The sequence below is a fragment of the Pinus tabuliformis genome, chromosome 9 (genome assembly GCF_031772625.1).
Source record: "Pinus tabuliformis cultivar Carrire ecotype Pingquan chromosome 9, CPIR1, whole genome shotgun sequence".
NCBI classification, from domain to species: Eukaryota; Viridiplantae; Streptophyta; class Pinopsida; order Pinales; family Pinaceae; genus Pinus; species Pinus tabuliformis.
In genome coordinates, this window is record NC_142307.1 from 473,518,153 (window position 1) to 473,537,361 (window position 19,209).

The 19,209-nt window shown below is 34.6% G+C and overlaps 1 pseudogene; it reads right to left on the bottom strand.

Annotated features, from left to right (window-relative positions):
- Positions 1-284: 284 nt before the first annotated feature.
- Positions 285-1,298, bottom strand: LOC149149250 (rust resistance kinase Lr10 pseudogene; annotated as a pseudogene).
- Positions 1,299-19,209: the final 17,911 nt, after the last annotated feature.

Here is a 19,209-nt window from a genome sequence, read left to right on the forward strand (position 1 = left end):
GACACTTCCAGAATTAAAACTCTAATATAACCGATACTTTCTAAATTTATATTGTATGTACGCTGCGTAAAACTACAAATTAATGGAGTGTAACGGGGAGTAATTATCTCCAAGAAGATATTTGAGTGCTGTAAGACCAAAGTCGCAAAAAGCCCTGGTTAACAACAAAATCTCCATATTCATACAACAGACTTGAAATTTCGAAATTTGATAAACAGAAATGAATTCAATTTGGAAATACAATTTCAAATTATTCTCAAAATCTGTTTAATAACCCAATCGCCCTACATGCCAGTTGATGAAGATTCTTCAGTCCTGGCCAGCAAAGGTATTTCAGGGGTAGCGGGCATTTCAGGTGTAACGGAGGATATATCGAAGCGCAAAGGAGGATTGACCACGTCGTCTCCATTGCCTTCTAACATCTGAACAACTCTGGCCATACAAGGCCGATCTGTGGAGTTGTATTGAATGCACCAAAGCCCAATTTTAGTGATAAGCCTCATCACCTTCTCCTCGTCTTCTGTTTCAATTTCTCCTCTTCCTTCTCTCAATCGCATCCCTAACTCCCCACTCTCCAGCAGTTTGGAAACCCAGTCAGGAAAGTACCGCTGACTGGAACGACTCAACTGCACATCAAGATTCTTTCTTCTTCCAACAATCTCTAGCAACAGCATTCCGAAACTATAGACGTCTGATTTATCCGTAACCAGACCCGCGTCACTGTGACACAGCTCTGGAGCAACATAACCCGGCGTGGCTCTTGCGTCTGTCATTGATATGTGGTCGTCTCCCCTCCCACAAAGTTCGGCCATACCGAAATCCGAAACTTTTGGTGTGAACTCGGCGTCCAACAATATATTGTGAGGTTTGATGTCGAAGTGTACGATGAGATTGTTGCAATCCTGGTGCAAATATGAAATTCCTCGAGCCGCGCCCAGTGCTATTGAATACAACTGTTCCCACTTTAACATTCGCCCTTCCTCTTTTCGGGCAAATAGAAATTTATCGAGAGATCCATTAGGCATGTATTCATATAGCAGCGCGCTTGTAAAGCTGTCAAAGAAAAAACCCAAGAGACGAACCAAATTGACATGATGAACATGTCCTATGGTGGCCACTTCATTCATGAATTGGGCCTCGCTGTGCCTATGCCTATCTAGAAGCTTCACAGCCACTAGAGTTCCATTGTGTAGCTTTCCTTTATAAACCACACCGTAACCTCCTTCGCCCAACTTTTCTGCGAAGTCGTTTGTGATCTTCTTGAGTTGAGACTGTGAATATCTGGTTGGCATTGGCATTTCATAAGCATATTCCCTTAGGAATTTCTCTACCGATGAAATAGAGCCACCGGGAGGAGATTTAATTCTCCTCAAGCAGGAAGGACATGTTATTAGGCAAAAGAGGATGCCTGAGAACACCCCTAGTCCTGGAAGTAAGAAAGCTGGAAGGGACATGTACATTGATATCAATCTCGATTTTAAAAATCCAAATTACAAGATACAAAATTTCTGGTGAGCGTCAATAAAACACTGACACCGGAAGAAATCGTAAATTTACCTACTGATCCCAATGGCCAGCGGCAAGTTCCTTCAGGTAAACAAACTACAAATGCTGTTGAATGAAGAGATTGATATGAGTATATAATCTTCATCAAACCTCAATATACAATTCCAAAGTGAGGTTCAATAGAAGATAGTGAAATAGGAAGAAATCATAAACGTACTTATGAGAAAAAGAAGTGCTCCCACGGTGCAAACTGCAACTGTGGGGGAATGAAGAGATTAATGTCATTGTGATAATCGTCCAAACCAGAAGACAATAATGGAATCAAGATACAAAATCGTAGTGAGGTTCAATAGGAGCCCATGAAATAGAAAAAAACGACAATATTACCTGCTGCCATGAGCCTAACACTTGCCATGGTGAATCTGCAAGTGCCGTCGAATAAGGGACTGATAAAATTACAAATCTGAAATCTTATATAACGAAATTTTAATAACAACAAAATGAACAAAGTCAGAATAATCTTCGAAGGCTTAAACATCTTCCCATGCAATAGTTAGAAGAATACAGTGAAGCTTCTTGCTAGGGAAAGGCATGGTTATGGTTCATTCTGGGATGCAACTACGAAGATGCCCAAGGTTATGTCATCGTCAATTCTTCTTGAATATTATGTGAGCTTTTGGGGTCAATAACTACCATTGGGTGAAAAGGAACGGCAGTGACAAACGCGCTGTGAGAAAGTCTTCGGCGTGTAGAATAGCCCTTTGGGGCATTATGAGAGACTCTTCGCCGGTCTTCGCGGTCTTGCTGAGTTGGGCCGAGCACGGTTAAATTGAATTGACGACTGGATTGGGATAGGCATGAATGAAGCATGGAAAGCACATCCTCAATCTACGAAAGACTTTATTATCACTCATTTGTACTTTTTCTCCTCGGGCAATGGACCGCGGTACAAACTAGCCTACTGCAGTTAGATTCGTTGAGTTATGAATATACTCAGGAGTCAGCGTGATCCTGGCTGCAAACATGTTTTTTCCGAACGAGATATAAGCAACAGCGATCACAAAATTTTATGTCGCAGCTACCGTTACATGTGAACTGATTTCTAAGTGCCTTTTTAATATATATTTTTATATTTTTGTTGGGAAAGGAAAATGGATATTATATGAATTGTTTGAATTTTTGCAGTAACATGACCTGCATCCTCCTCGTTACCTACCCGTTTATGTAATGTGAATAGGCCGATTTATTATTCTCTCCATGGTCAGAATAATAGATGTGATTTTGACTGCATCTACACATGAGTTGGGTTGAACTTTGTCAATGTGTTAAACTTTTAAGGTTAAATATTTCTTATATAAAGAGTAATATTTGTTATGGAATTTGAAATGGAAAATATTATTTTATATTTACATTGAATTAAAATTTAATAATTGAAAAGCAGTGGTATTGTAATTTAATTGTGAAAAATATATATTTCTGATATTAATTTTGATAATAAGTTTGGTTTAGATGTGCATATATTGATTTCCAATATTAAAATTTTAGAGAAAACATATTTTTAATATTAAATTCAATAATAGGTTTGGTTTGCATGTGCATATATTGATTTCCAATATTAAATTTAATAATGTATTTGGTGTCTCCAAATAGACAGTATATGTTTTCATTCTTTTATTTTCTTTGTATGTATGACTATCTTTTTTGGTGTCTTCAAAGCTAATGCAATGTCTTTCAATATTTATATTTCCAAATTTTCGAAAGTAAAAATGAAGAAAGAGAAAGCGTAAAAATAAACAGTAACTTTGTAATTGTTGAAATGCTTAATTTTACACAAAACATAGGAACATAGAACATCAAATAATAAAATTAGACTAAAATGGTGGAAGACAAATTCATCTCCATGAGCATTTATTCTTAAGAGATTATAACAAAAACTTTAACAAAAATTGTTGCACCAATTTTAATATATTAATTCTAACTTAACTTATCACCCTAGATCCATCAATTTCTATCTACCTAGCAGCCTGGAGAGGGATCAGAACTCTTGATATGCAAATTTGGAGTTAAATACATCTAGGTCAATTTAATTATTAATTTGAATTAATCATAATTATAATTATTAATATTATGTTATTTTATTTAAATTTAAATTTTATGTGATTTTAATGAGTGAAAATGTTTTATTAATAATTATAATTAATAATTATTTTATTTTAATTTGATTTAATCATTTATATTACATTCAATATCTCTACCATATTGCTTTGGAGACCATATCTCTACCCAAAAATCAAGATAAATAATAGGGAAAAAATGTTTTATGTATTATATAATATTGTTGATTTTACTTTATTTTTGTAAATTTAAAATTAAATTAAATTTATTAAATTTTAAGTTAAAAAATTCAATAAATTTGTAATTTTTTTTTATCCCATTTATAAAATTTTAAAATGGCATTAAAGTTTGCGAAACTATATTTTACACTCTACTTATCTCTAAAATCTAAAAATAACATAACCATCCTCTAAGTACTACAATCCTCTAAGTACTACACGATACAATAAACTTTACATTGTATGCATTTTTTCAAAGGAATAAAACAAAGCATAAAAAACTTAGAGAAAATTGGTAGAAGTATTACATATTAGAAGATGAACCTTCCACCATCTTATATTATTCTTTGTTGTATTGTGTTTTCATTTTGAGTATGCTTTATTAGATTTCTTCATCTTTTAAAGAAGATGAGGTAGATTTAGTTTTTTGTTAGTTTAATGGAAACCACATTTTTCACCAGGTATATTCCACTTGTTTTAATCATTGTGGTTGGTGAACTTTATCATCAATCACATTATAGTATTGAATTTATTACCAGTATAGATCCATCTTAAGCATGGATCTAATATCAGCCGAGAGGGAGCTTAAAAACTTTACGTAGATCTTCAAATAGTTTATTTTTTTTGCTTCTAATTATTTTACAGGAAATTACTTTACATGCATAGCATATTCATTTTTATTTATTATAACCGACATTTATTTTCTATTTAGAGTATATTTTATTTTTATTTTTGTTGGAGTCACGATTGCCGTTACACCGAAACCCGTAGGTGTTAGTAAACAGACAAATCGCTAGATTTAAGCACATGCCACGAAACACACAGGGAGCATCGACCTTCTACACTGCCATTAATGGGGAGCCAACAATCTCCCCCCCAACGCGAGCCCAGTGTGTTTTGAACTCGAGAACTCTGGCTCTGATACAACTTGTTAGAAGAGAGCATACATAAAACACAACGGATTTATACTCAGAAACTTCGATGACAATATCAAAGAATGATTTCAGAGGCAGACAAATGGAGAAACAACAAGATTACTCAATCAGAAATAGTGGAATAGATAAAACAATCACTGGAGAACAGAAATCACTTTGCATTACATAACAGGCTTGGGCCTTGGCTTGCTTTCCTTGGCTAGAGAAATTACAAATTTATAGAGGCAGAAGAAGGATCTAGAATCCTGTATGTGATTCAGATGGAGATCTGGAATGATATAGAAACTAATGGCGATGTAGAAAGATCTAGAAACTATTGGCGATGTAGAAGAATCTAGAATCCTGCATGTGATTCATGAATTTGGCTTCACACTTAGCATTCTCCCACTTGAAGCCAAATAGGAGTCATCAAGTCACACAGAGTCCTACCATGACTCTACATAACTCATGTTTATTTCGTGGTAGAATCTTAGTGAGCATATCAGTAGGGTTCCTATCTATATGGATCTTTTCCAAGGATAACTGTTCTTCCTTCAACACATGCCCGATCCAATGGTACCTTAAGTCAATGTGCTTGGTTTTTGAATGAAATGCTGGGTTTTTCACCAAGAGAATGGCACTCTGACTATCACAATATAACGCATACTTGTCCTCCTTTATTCCTATCTCTCCTAGGAATCGATGTATCCACAACATCTCTTTACAAGCTTCTGTTGTAGCTATGTACTCTGCTTCTGTTGTAGAGAGGGCTACTATTCTTTATAGCCTTGACACCCAAGATATTGTTGCACCTGCAAATGTATACAAATAACCTGTAGTGGACTTTCTGGTATCCATATCTCTAGCCATATCCGCATCTGTAAATCCTTCAAGCACAATCTCTTCATGACAAAAACATAAACAATAATGACTAGTACCCTTGAGATACCTCAAAATCCATTTTACTGCTTGCCAATGTTGTTTTCCTGGATTGGCAAGGAACCTACTCACTACTCCCACTGAATATGCAATGTCTGGTCGTGTGCATACCATGGCATACATCAAATTGCCAACTGTTGAAGCATAAGGAATCTTGCTCATCTCTTCTTTCTCCTTGTCATCACTAGGACATAATTCAGTACTCAGCTTGAAGTGGGCTGCAAGGGGTGTACCAACTGGCTTGGCATCCTTCATATTAAACATGTCAAGCACCTTCTTGATATATTTTTCTTGTGACAACCACAACCTTTTGTTTTTCCTGTCACGCATAATCTGCATGCCCAATATCTGTTGTGCTGGTCCCAAATCCTTCATTGCAAATTTGCTACCCAAATCTTTTTTCAACCTATTGATCTTATTCTTATCAAGCCCAACAATCAACATGTCATCCACATATAACAATAATATGATATACTTTCCTTGATCATACCTCTTGATATAGACACAATGGTCAACTTCCAATCTTTGAAAACCATGTTCCAACATGAATGAATCAAATTTCTTGTACCACTGTCTAGGTGCTTGTTTCAACCCATAAAGACTCTTCTTCAACCTGCAAACAAGGTCTTCTTTTCCTTTTTCTATGAAGCCTTCTGGCTGCTCCATATAAATTTCTTCCTCCAATTCACTTTGAAGGAATGTAGTTTTTACACCTAACCGTTCACATTCTAGGTCTAAAGCAACAACTAGACCAAGAATGACTCTAATGGATGACATTTTAACAATGAAGTCAATACCTTATTTTTGGGCAAAACCTTTCACCACCAGCCTTGCTTTATATGTTTCCTTCTTGTCGTCACCTTCATGCTTTCATGTAAACCCATTTGTTTTGTAGAGCCTTCCTTACTTTTGGGAGGTTTCCAACTCCCAAGTTTTATTTTCCTGCAAAGAGTTCATTTCTTCTTCCATTGCTTTCTTCCATTCTTTAATGTGTTCAACTTTACAAGCTTCTTGAAAATAATTAGGTTCACCTTCATTAGTCAACAAAATATAGTTTGAAGGAGGATACCTTTGTGAAGGCTTATGAGGCCTAGAAGATCTGCGAACCAAATGTGGTGGTGCATTATCAGGTTGAATCTCCTGTAAAGGTTCCTGCAAGATTCCTTCTTCTTGTTCATCATTTTCCACTTGTTGTTCTTCATGCTCCTGAATTTGCTGTTCATTTTCTTGTATTGGTGGTATGTTTTCCTGCTGCTCTTCAAACCTGTCAATAACCTTCTTGACCTCCAACTCACGTACAGTCTTCTTGAACATTTATGACTCACTAAATATAACATCCCTGATTCTAATAATTTTATGTTTGACTGGATCCCATAGATGATAACCAAAATCTTCATTTGCATATCCCAAAAAAAATGCATTTCATATATTTATCATCTAGCTTAGTTCTTTCTTTGGGAATGTGTACGAATGCTTCACATCCAAAGATTTTCAAGTGAGAATAATTCAAATTCTTACCAGTCCTAACTTCTTCAGGGATACCACCATCCAAGGCTATAGTTGGGGATCTATTTATGAGGTAGCAAGCAATCCTGACTGCTTCAGCCTAAAAATTCTTCTCCAAACCGGAATTGGACAACATACTACGCACCTTTTCCATAATGGTGCGATTCATCCCTTCTGCGACACCATTCTGTTGAGGAGTACTAGGCACAGTCTTCTCATGATTTATGCCAAACCTGTTACAATATTCCTTAAATTCATTTGAGAAATATTCTCCACCATTATCTGTTCTTAAACACTTCAGTGATTTGTTAGTCTCTCTTTCAACAGCAACATGGAATTTTTGAAATATTCCAAACACTTCACTTTTATTTTTCATGGGATGTGCCCAAACCTTCCTGGATGCATCATCTATAAATGTTACAAAATATGATGCTCCTCCTAATGATTTGATGTTAACAGGCCCAAACACATCTGAGTGTACCAATTCTAACAAACTTTTTTTTCTGTCATGGCCACCTCTAAGGAATGAAACGCTTCTTTGTCTACCATATATACAATGCTCACAAAGATCAAGATTGTAGGATTTCAAACCTGGCAATAAATTTTTACCAACAAGGATTTTTAAGCGCTTCTCGCTCATGTGACCCAAACGCTTATGCCAGAGATTTGTTGAATTTCCTTCTTTTGTGACAAAAGCCAAATCTAATTTTCCTATCAGTGTCGTCAATGTGTATAATGTTCCTGTATTGGGTCCTTTGGCCACGACTAATGCACCTTTGCTAATTTTCCAGCCTCCTTTTCCAAAGCTTGCCGAATAGCCTTCATCATCCAGTCGTCCCATAGAGATTAAACTCATGCGCATTTCTGGTACATGCCTGACCTGTTTCAACAATATATCTTGTCCATCTTTCATCTTGATCTGTGTCAGGCTAGGCAGTAACTCCATTAGGCAGAAAATTGATTAGTGTATTCATTCAATCAGGTAGGTCTATTATATACATGAGGGAGAGACTGTTTAGTTCATCTCCCGATGACTGTTCACATTTCTCATTTATTTAGTTACATATATTTACCCAATCACAAGGATTAGGTGTCAACATTCCCCCCCTAATCTGAAGGGATGTTGGTGAGTCCAAGCATCGTTCTGAATCGTTCAAGCTTTTCTCTTCCAAGCGCTTTGGTGAATATGTCTGCAATTTGCTCATTTGTGGAACAATGATGGAGATGGATTGTTTTGGCCTCAACATGATGTCGAATCAGATGATATTTAGTATTGATGTGCTTTTTTCGATCATGGAACTTTGGGTTCTTGGCCAACTTTATTGCAGAGGTGTTGTCAATCATGAGTGGAGTTGATTGTACTTGTTTTACCTACAAATCTTCAAGAATTTTCCTGAGCCACACAATTTCTTTTGTTGCTTCAGCTGCTGCCACGTATTCTGCTTTTGTTGTGGAATCTGCTGGAACTGATTGTTTGCGTGATCTCCAGAAGACAGCTCCTGATCTAAGACTCATAGCATACCCTGAAGTAGATACCCCAGTTTCTTTGTCTCCATCGAAGTCTGAATTAGAGTATCCGATCAAGTTGAAGCCATCCACCTGTGTGTACTTGATTCCAAAGTCTTAAGTTCCCTTCAAGTACTTTAGAACTCTTTTTACAGCAAACCAATGTCCCTCACAAGGCTTTTGCATAAACCTGGAAAGGATTCCAACAACAAATGAAATGTCTGGTCTGGTGGTAGTTAGGTAGTTGAAACTTCCTACAAGCTGTCTATACTTTGATGCATCCTCAAATTCCTTTTCTTCAATAGATGTGAGCTTCAAGTTTTGTTCCATTGGAGTAGTAAGAGGATTGCACTCTGTCATGCCAAACCTATTCAAAAAATCTCCAATGTATTTCTTTTGAGAAAGAAATATGGAATTTGGATGTTGGGTTACTTCAATGCCAAGATAGTAATGAACATAGCCCAAATCAGTCATTTCAAAACTTTTTCCTAATTCCTTCTTTATGGATGCAATGTAGTTTTCATTGTTCCCTGTCATTAAAAGATCATCTACATATACCACAAGATATACAACTGTTTTGCCAACTTTCTTGACAAATAAAGTTGCATCATCAAGATCAAAATGATTGAAATTGAGTTTCAGAAGATGCTCAGTTAGTTTTTCATACCAGGCTTGTGCTTGTTTGAGGCCATACAAGGACTTCACAAGTTTGCATACTTTATGTTCATGTCCTTTCACAACAAATCCTTCAGGCTGGGACATAAAAACATTCTCGTTTAGATCTCCATTCAAGAAGGCAGTTTTTACATCCATTTGATGGACTTTCCAACCGTTCTGAGCTGCTAGTGCAAAAAGTGTCCGGATGGTAGCCCATTTTGCTGTGGGGGCAAAAGTCTCCTCATAATCGACCCCTTCCTTCTGTGCAAAACCTTTTGCCACAAGCCTAGCTTTGTGCTTATCAAGTGAGCCATCAACTTTGTACTTGTTCTTGTAGACCCACTTGCAGCGAATTGGTTTGGTTCCAAATGGAGGATCAAGCAGCTTCCAAGTTCCGTTCTTTATGAGGGCATCATACTCCTTTTGCATTGCTTCTTTCCATTCATCATGAGAAGAAGCTTATTTGAAGGAAGTTGGTTCAAAATCTGTAGACAAGTTCAATTCACAATCATAATAAACATCCATATCAACAGGTGAAATAGAGTCATCTACATCACCTCCATTTTGTCGGTTTGAATTTCTGGTTCCTGTTTTTCCAATTTCATCAGGATGAACACTTTCAAGTGTCTTTGTCACCCACTTTGGGGGACCTTTCTATGATGGTCCAGGATGCTCCGTTGATTGAGTTGGGACTAAATCAAGATTAAATCTCCCAATTCTATCAATTACATCACTTAAAGCATCATCCGTTGTTGGAGTTTCATGTGGGGGAGAGTGTTCTTCAGAAGAAGATTCCACATGTTGATCTAGAATAGGAATCCCCCCTTCAAGATGTGGAATCTGATTATCAAATTCTTGAAATGATTTTGTTTTTTCGAATCTATCCAAGCGATCAAGTTGCCACTCAACAACATTTTCAGATTTGGATGATTCAAGAAAAATTACATCTCTAGATACAACAAACTTTTTATTTACTTCATCATAGAGGTGGTATGCTTTGGAGGTGTATGAATACCCCAGGAAGATACACTTATGACTTCTAGCACCAAGTTTGTTTCTATGTACCTTTGGTATCAAAGCATAACAGGTGGAACCAAAGACCCTGAGATGTTTTACCGAAGGAACATGTCCATACCACATTTCATAAGGAGTCTTGTTTCTTATAGCATTAGATGGACATCTATTCTTTATATATGCAGCACATAGAACAGCATTAGCCCAAAACATTATCTTTACATTTTTGAAGAAAAGCATGGATCGTGCCATATTCAGGATTGTTCTATTCATTCTTTCAGCTACACCATTCTGTTGGGGATTATAAGGCACAGTTGTTTGATGTTTGATCCCATGTTGGCGAAGATAGTTTTCAAATTCATTTAATGTGTATTCTTTTCCATTATCAGTGCGAATAGACCCAATATGATATTGTGCATCATTTTCAATCCATTTATGAAAATTCTTGAATGTTTGAAAAGCATCAGATTTGTTCTTCAATAAATAAACCCAACACATTCTAGTGTAGTCATCAATAAATGTCATGATATATTTATTTCCATTTGCAGAAGGAACAGGCATTGGACCACATAAATCTGAATGAATAAGTTCAAGCTTCCTATGTGCTCTGGAATGTGAATCATGAAAAGACTGTTTGCTATGCTTTCCGAGAATGCAAGCATCACATTGCTTAAGTTTTCTAGGAATTGTAGGCAAACCAACAACACTATTTTTCTTCAATAAGCGAAGACTGTCATAGTTCAAATGTCCAAATCTAGCATGCCATAATAAACTTGATGGAAGTGTACCTTCCTCATGATGAGAATTGTATGAGAAATGTTGTGCATGAGCAGAGGTTCCTTGCAGTTTGAGAAGCCTTTCTTCTTCTATTCCCCTCATGACAAGTGAGTGGTCAGATGCTTTTCTTACCTCAAGCTTGCCATCAAACATATGAATGGAGTGACCTTGCTGGTGGATGTAGACCAAGGACAACAAGTTTCTCTTGAGCTATGGGAGATATAAAACATGATCCAAAAGAAAGTTTGGAAGACCAGGCAGTTTAAGCCTGATTGTGCCAAGCCCTGATGGCTTGATTTTTGATTGATCTGCAAAGTATACTGCTCCATCAACATTGTCAGTGAAATCTTCAAAAAAATATTTTCTATGAGGCATGTGGCAGGTTGCTCCTGAATCAAGCAACCAATCATTTTTCCATGAAGCAAGTGAAGCATTAAACAAATCTTCATTTACTCCAATGCTACATTGTGCCTCAACATAGTGAGCGGATTCAGGTGCTTTACCTTTGTCTGTATCATTAGTTTTACCTTTCTGTTAGTTTCTTTTCTGCTCAATTTTGTCCCATGGTAGCTTGCATGTAGAGGCATCATGTGATCCATTTCTTTTGCAGCGAATGCAGTGAAAATCTGCCTTTTCTCCTTGAGAATGTCTGCCCCCCCTGCCTCTGAAATATCTTCCTCTTCCTCTTCGTCCACCTCTTCCTCTTGTAGAATCTTGAGCAGGATGCTTTTCTTTATGAGAAAAACTTCTGCTGCTAAAAGAAAATTGATTCTGATATCAAAATGTATATGGCTACTAATAAAAACATTCAATGTATATGCAGTATATGGCCTCTTTTAAAAAGGGCTCAACGCATTATGGATGTTCTGCCTCCACCAAATATTTTGCTACAAATTTTTTTATTTTTATTTTTTTCATTCAAATGTATGATTTCAACTGTTAGGCCACCCATTAGATTGAATAGGTTTGTAGAACATCATCAAAACTATTACATACAAAATCCTTATGTAGCACAGCGTACTCAATTTATTCTTAGGTTCACCTAATAACCACCTTCCAAATGTTTGTATCTGGCTTACTGTTGTATCCTTTTCGCATAATAATGCAAACTAGAGCGACAAGTAATAGATACACCTATTCATACTTTAAAAAACAAGCTTATAAATAACCAACTGCTCATATTCATCCTTGAAGATCGACAACCCCGCAAGCAAATCTGCCACTAGCATTTCCAGATACCAAAGCCGACGTTTTATACCATGTCAAATATCAAAGCCGGCGTTTAATTATTTGAAACCAGGCAGGCAGCGTTCAAATATTATTTGAAAGGATATATCAAGCAGCGTTCAAATATTATAACAGGCAAACTAGCTGTTTTTCTAGCAGATCGAGCTCTCTATTTATCAATGTTTTGTGCTGGAATAAAATAAGTAAACAACAGAAATTCGACCTTTGAGTGGAGCGCAATCATCCATAAAGAAGATCACACTGACATGGCCTTACAGATTTTTTTTTTTTCGAGGTCTCACCTTCGTCTCAGGCACTGAATACGTATTTGAGGTTCTCTTCACTTCTTGTCGTTGTCACATTTGAGCTTCAGTCCTGCGATGGCTGAAAACAGAGGTTCTCGAAAATGGAACTCCAATATGATAAGCATCATGGGTAAGCCAAAGTCAGACCAGCATTATGGAATATGGATAGACCAACGTTATGGATAGAGGCAGCGTTGGTGCGCCAAAAAGCGTTATGTTAGGACAGAGGCAGCACTGGTGTGCCAGAGAGCATTATGGACAGATGTGTTATGTGGCAGAGGCAGGACAGAGGGGATATGGCAGACAGAGGAGTTACAGGAGCATAAGAGCTAAAACAAGGAGCTGGCTCTGATACCATGTCAGGCCAGGCAGTAACTCCATTAGGCAGAAAATTGATTTGTGTATTCATTCAATCAGGTAGGTCTATTATATACATGAGGGAGAGACTGTTCAGTTCATCTCCCGATGACTATTCACATTTCTCATTTATTTATTTACAGATATTTACCCAATCACAAGGATTAGGTGTCAACAATGTGGACATCTCTCAGTCCAACAATACTGCAAAAATGATTATTCCCCAAATGCACTCTACCATAATCACTAGGATTATATGAAACAAAACTATCTTTGCATGGGGTAACATGGTGAGATGCCCCAGAGTCAAGGATCCAATCAAAGTTACTGCTAGATGTATATACACATGCATCCTCTACTGAAACAGTAAACAACACATCACCATCTGTGGCTACAGCAGTAGTCTCACCTTCATTTGTGCTAGATGACTTGTGATTTGTACTGGACGGTCTCTGATCCTTTTGTCCTTTCTTCTAGAATCGACATTCTTTCTTCATGTGCCCAGGTTTGCCACAATGAAAGCAAATGATTCCGCCTCTCCTTAATTTTGATCGGCCTCTCGATCTTGATTGCCCTTGCCGGCCTCGATCCATTCTCCTACCACGATCAGCTAGAGCTAGAGCCTCTCCTCCCTAGTTTCCCACGATTGACTTGCGTCGCAGCTCCTCATTCATTAAACTACTGCTGACATCATCAAACTTAAAGGTCCCTGTAGTTGTTGAAGTGCTCATAGCTACAATTAAATTTTCCCAGCTGTCTGGCATAGAACACATTAGCAAAATAGCTCTAATTTCATCATCTAAAATGATTTTAACAGAGGCAAGCTTATTAGTAATAATATTAAATGCATTCAAGTGCTCGGCAACTGAAGCACCCTCCTTCATTTTGAGATTATAAAGCTTCTTCATCAAGAACACTTTGTTTGATGTCGTGTTCTTCTCATATAGATAATGGAGCTTCTTCCATAATCCTTTTATCGTCTTTTCTCGAGACACATTGGCATAAACATTCTTTGCTAAATATTGGCAGATTGTTGCAATCGCCTTTCTATCTAGCTTATTCCACTCTTCATTTGTCATTGATGAGGGTTTCTTTGTTGTGCCCTCAATCGGCAAATATTGATCCTTTAAAATCAGTATATGCTCCATCTATGATTTCCATAGGGAAAAATTAGCCCCACTCAACTTCTCCATATTTGTTATTGTTGTCTCCATTTTCAATCAAATTCATGCCCCAAAACACAAAAACTCCACTTAAAAATAAAACTTTAATTATTACTCTTTAAAATTTAGTAATAATGACCTTCCTCCTTTTAAAATACCCTTTTCAAAATTCCTTTTTCTTTTAAAATATACTTTTCAAAATTACAACATATAATTATATAAATATAAGAAACATATATAATGTTTTAACCTTTTCACATTTCACACATACATATGTTGGTTTGAGAAAAAACTTGACGTATACGTGCAAGCTTGATGTAAAAAGACTTATGAACACCACATTTCAACTCCAATCTCCACAGATCTCCACATTTCAAACTCTAGCAACACGTTTCAACATAGGTCCATGACCTTGTTTTTCTTGCAGCAACTGTCTTTTAGTTCTAGCTTTCCTCAGCTATTTCATGGACAGATCCTTCAATAGCTCCGGGGGTAACAACCAACATTTTAACAAACGTTGCCAGAGTAAGATGATGGCACTAAGCAGCTTGCACAGTGGATATTCGACCCTAGCTCTGATACCAGTTGTTGGAGTCACGATTGCCATTACACCAAAACCCGCAGGTGTTAGTAAACAGACACATCGCTAGATTTAAGCACATGCCACGAAACACACGGGGAGCATTGACCTTCTACACCGCCATTAATGGGGAGCCAACAATCTCCCCCCCAACGCGAGCCCAGTGTGTTTCAAACTCGAGAACTCTAGCTGTTATACCATTTGTTAGAACAGAGCATACATAACAGACATCGGATTTATACTCAGAGACTTAGATAGCAATATCAAAGAATGATTTCAGAGGCAGACAAATGGAGAAACAACAAGATTACTCAATCATAAACAGCGGAATAGATAAAACAATCACTGGAGAATAGAAATCACTTTTCATTACATAACAGGCTTGGGCCTTGGCTTGCTTTCCTTGGCCAGAGAAATTACAAATTTATAGAGGCAGAAGAAGGATCTAGAATCCTGTATGTGATTTAGATGGAGATCTGGAATGATCTAGAAGCTAATGGCAGTGCAGGAAGATCTAGAAACTATTGGCGGTGTAGAAGAATATAGAATCCTGCATGTGATTCATGAATTTGGCTTCACACTTAACAATTTTAAGAGGAACACTTGTCAACTCCACGTTGAGCACAAACATACTTACATATCCCCTGATACTGAGCTCTAGAATGTGCCTGAGTTGTAAAATAAGCCTCTGGGCTCAATTAAAACTTAAGGTATTAAATTTATTATTAAAGTTTAAAATTAACATATATTATAATTTGATATTAAAATTTATATTTTAAATCTTTTATTTTTCATTTATAAAAATAATTTTATTTTATTTTATTAAAAAATTGTTTTAAATAAATAAATATATATATATATAATTTAAAAGTATCTAATTTATAATTTTAATCATTTTTTCAACCAATTTTTAAATAAATTTAACTAAAAATGTATTTGGAAAGATCCTAAATTTGAATTTAAATTATATTTTCAATTTTTTTCAATGATTTTTTTTCTAAATTCAACGTAATAAAAAAAATTAACTACAATTAAAATTTTCCCCATATATTTGTATAATCCAATAAAAATAACAATTTATTTTTTTATTGTTTAACATTTATTGTTTATTTTTTAAAGGCTTCGTGCAAAAAAAATGAATCCGGTCTTCTTCGCTATTTTTGATTATTTACTTTAATTTGGCTAGGGAGCGCGAGTTTTTGACATAGTGTGTTTCGATAAAGATCAAATAAACTGTTTTTTTTTGACATAGTGTGTTTCAATAAAGATCAAATAAACCATTTCATAATGGTTAATGGTTATTAATGAGTAGATCTTTATAAATTGATTTGGATAAGGATTAAATTTCTTGATGTGCAAATTTTGTAAATCTTTTAAAATGTATAGAAAAAAATTATATTTTAAAAAGATTCGATCCCTCTTGATATTTGATACATCTATGGTTACAATAAATCTATATTTTGAATGCATAAATAGATTCAACACCTTGATTTTTTTTGAGAAATTTCAATTGTATACACTTTAAATTTACAATTTCAACAAATTTCTATTGAATTTTCACTGAAATTGAAATTCTATCAGAAAGCCAAATCTAAAATAATGAGATTACTTCAAATATTTTAAACATAACCATTTATTTTTTTCAATTACTTTTATATAATATATACATAGTTTCTTTTATCAACCATATTTAATATATATACATATTTTACATTGAAATATTTTATTCAAAATAAAGATTATAATATCCTATTATTTTAATTAAAATGGCAATTGAAAATTTTCATTTGAAATATTAAAATTTCCTTCTTATTACTCTTTCTCTTTCTAAAAAGTAATTGCATTTTTACTTTTAAATAGTTTAAGTTAAAAAGTTTAAGAGTGAAAATATAAGGTTGTTTTTTTGTTAACTTTTAATTATTTTATCTCTTTTAAAAGTTGATATAAATTTTGTTGTTTCATATGAACATCAAATTATTATATTTATGGGTGAGGGTGAGAGTGAAATATTTTTACCACATTTCATATGTCAAAGTAGGATTATTGACGTTTTATAATGCTTTGAATTGAAACTAACCAAATATCTATATCCATTTTTATTTTTTTATCATAGTCAACATTCTTTTTTATTTAGACAATATTTATTTATTTATTTATTTTTAATGGACATACATGAACTCCACATTTAGCACAAAAAAAATTACACATCGCCCTCATACTAGGTTGTACAATGACCCTAGGTAGAATTAGGATACTTTTTTAAGGGGATGCTTCGTGGTGGTGTGTTTGTTCCCTTCTTATAAGTAAAATTTCTTCATGGATTTATCCTCTAAGTTTTGTTATTGCAAATCAAATAAATGATGATTATCGATAAAGTAAATTAAATAACTAAACTAGATCTTAACTCTGGATTTATCGAGGTTGTACAATGAGCCTAGGTACAATTAAGATACTTCCTTAAGGGGATGTTTCGTGGTGGTGTGTTTGTTCCCTTCTTATAAGTAAACTTTCTTCATGGATTTATCCTCTAAGTTTTGTTATTGTAAATAAACTAAATGATGATTCTCGATAAAGTAAATTAAATAACTAAACTAGATCTTAACTTTGGATTTATCAAGGGTCAAGTCTATTTTCTAGTGAAAAACTTGAGAAAAAGTTTGCACCTCAAGATTTGATTTTGGTAGACCATGAGTTAAAATGGATCTACGCTGATTCTTAATAATATTATTGATATTTATAATCACATAAATCTATGTTAACCAAGGATCTAGCAATCTCATAGAGGTATCAAATCTCCCAGGGTGCAAACCTCTTTTAGACTGCAAAACATGGAAAAATATTTACACCTCAATAAATTTGATCCCAATGTTCAAGATGAATCTCTCTTTTTTCTCTCTATTTTTTTTTAATGCATCAATGGACTATATTGTGGACACTGGACACTATTGAGCTTAAACTTGCAATTCCAACAAATCTAAGCTACATTTAGAGAAAATGACTAAAAATGTATAATTGAAAAATATCTAAATATATAATAATTAAACTACCTAAAATGTCTATATTACATCGAAATATTTTATTTAGAGATCACATGATTTACATTAAAATCTTTTTTAATTAATATATTTTTAAATACACTCAATATATTGAAATATTTTATTTATAACCTACATTATTTTTTATTTTTTCTCTTTTAGTATCTTTTAAATACCAAATTTTAGGTTGATAATTAAATAAACTACATTTCCATATTATTAAAAGTCTTAAAATTTTTTACAATAAAATACAAATCATTATATTATATAAACTAACTACACTATTTATGTAGGGATGTGTGCGTTTTTTGTATGTATCTTGCCACGTCACCGTGGCATGTCAAGATTGTGTAAATGACTGAATGCCTATGTCTTTATAGGATTTTTGAAGCCATATACAATAGTGAACATGTTTTTCATAAATTACTACATTTGTTAGGAAATGATTATTAATTAAATAATTTACATGTTTAATAAATATTATTATATTTAATATAATAATTTTATTATTATTATTAATCATTGGTATGTTAATTTATTATAATTTAGAAAAATAAAAAATATAAATAACATTAATGGTATTGATAAATCAATGGATATAAGGTAGAGATTTATAATATCGGTTAGTTGTGTTGTGATTTTATTTTTATTATTTGAAATGTACCCATCTATTTTATGAATGATGATTTTTTTCCATGTATGCTTTATTTTATGTTGTTTTTGGTTCCAATTCATAATTGGTTTTTAATGATCTGTCTTGTATAGCAGTTAGTAGAGATTAAAGTCTACTGATGATGATCAAGTCAATATCAACAAAATTCTATCCTTCTAATTAAATGGAATGTGGCTATCCATTTTATGAATTGTGATTTCCTTCCATGTATGCTCTATCTTATGTTTTTTTTTTGTTAAGCTTGGCAGGACCCTTCATTTTCTATTTATAATCGGCAAATTTACACCACATAGGTTGGCTAGGTGGCCTCAACTTGCCCAGTGGGAAACCAAGTCTGTTGGCCACCTATCTTCATTGTAAGCCATCCAAAAACAGTAAAGTTTCAATCTTTCTAACCAAGCTAGGTATGTCTCTATTTCATGACAAGACTCTATATGTCTATCTATCCATAAGCATGCATAATGTAAATTAAATGCTAACTGCATCATATAAAAAAACAAAAAAACAAAAAACTAGGTAAACTGACTATCCCTTCTACTCTTCTGATGTCGATTCCACTAGTGCCGGATCCTTGATAGTTTCTCCAGGCATCTTAGTCAATTCAATGATGCATGGGATGTGCCTTTGAATTTTGTGCAATCGGATGTCCTACTTGTGGAGTTGGAACTAGATTCACTGCAAATCTTATTTGTGGTTTGGCATGTCTTGGAGAGAAAG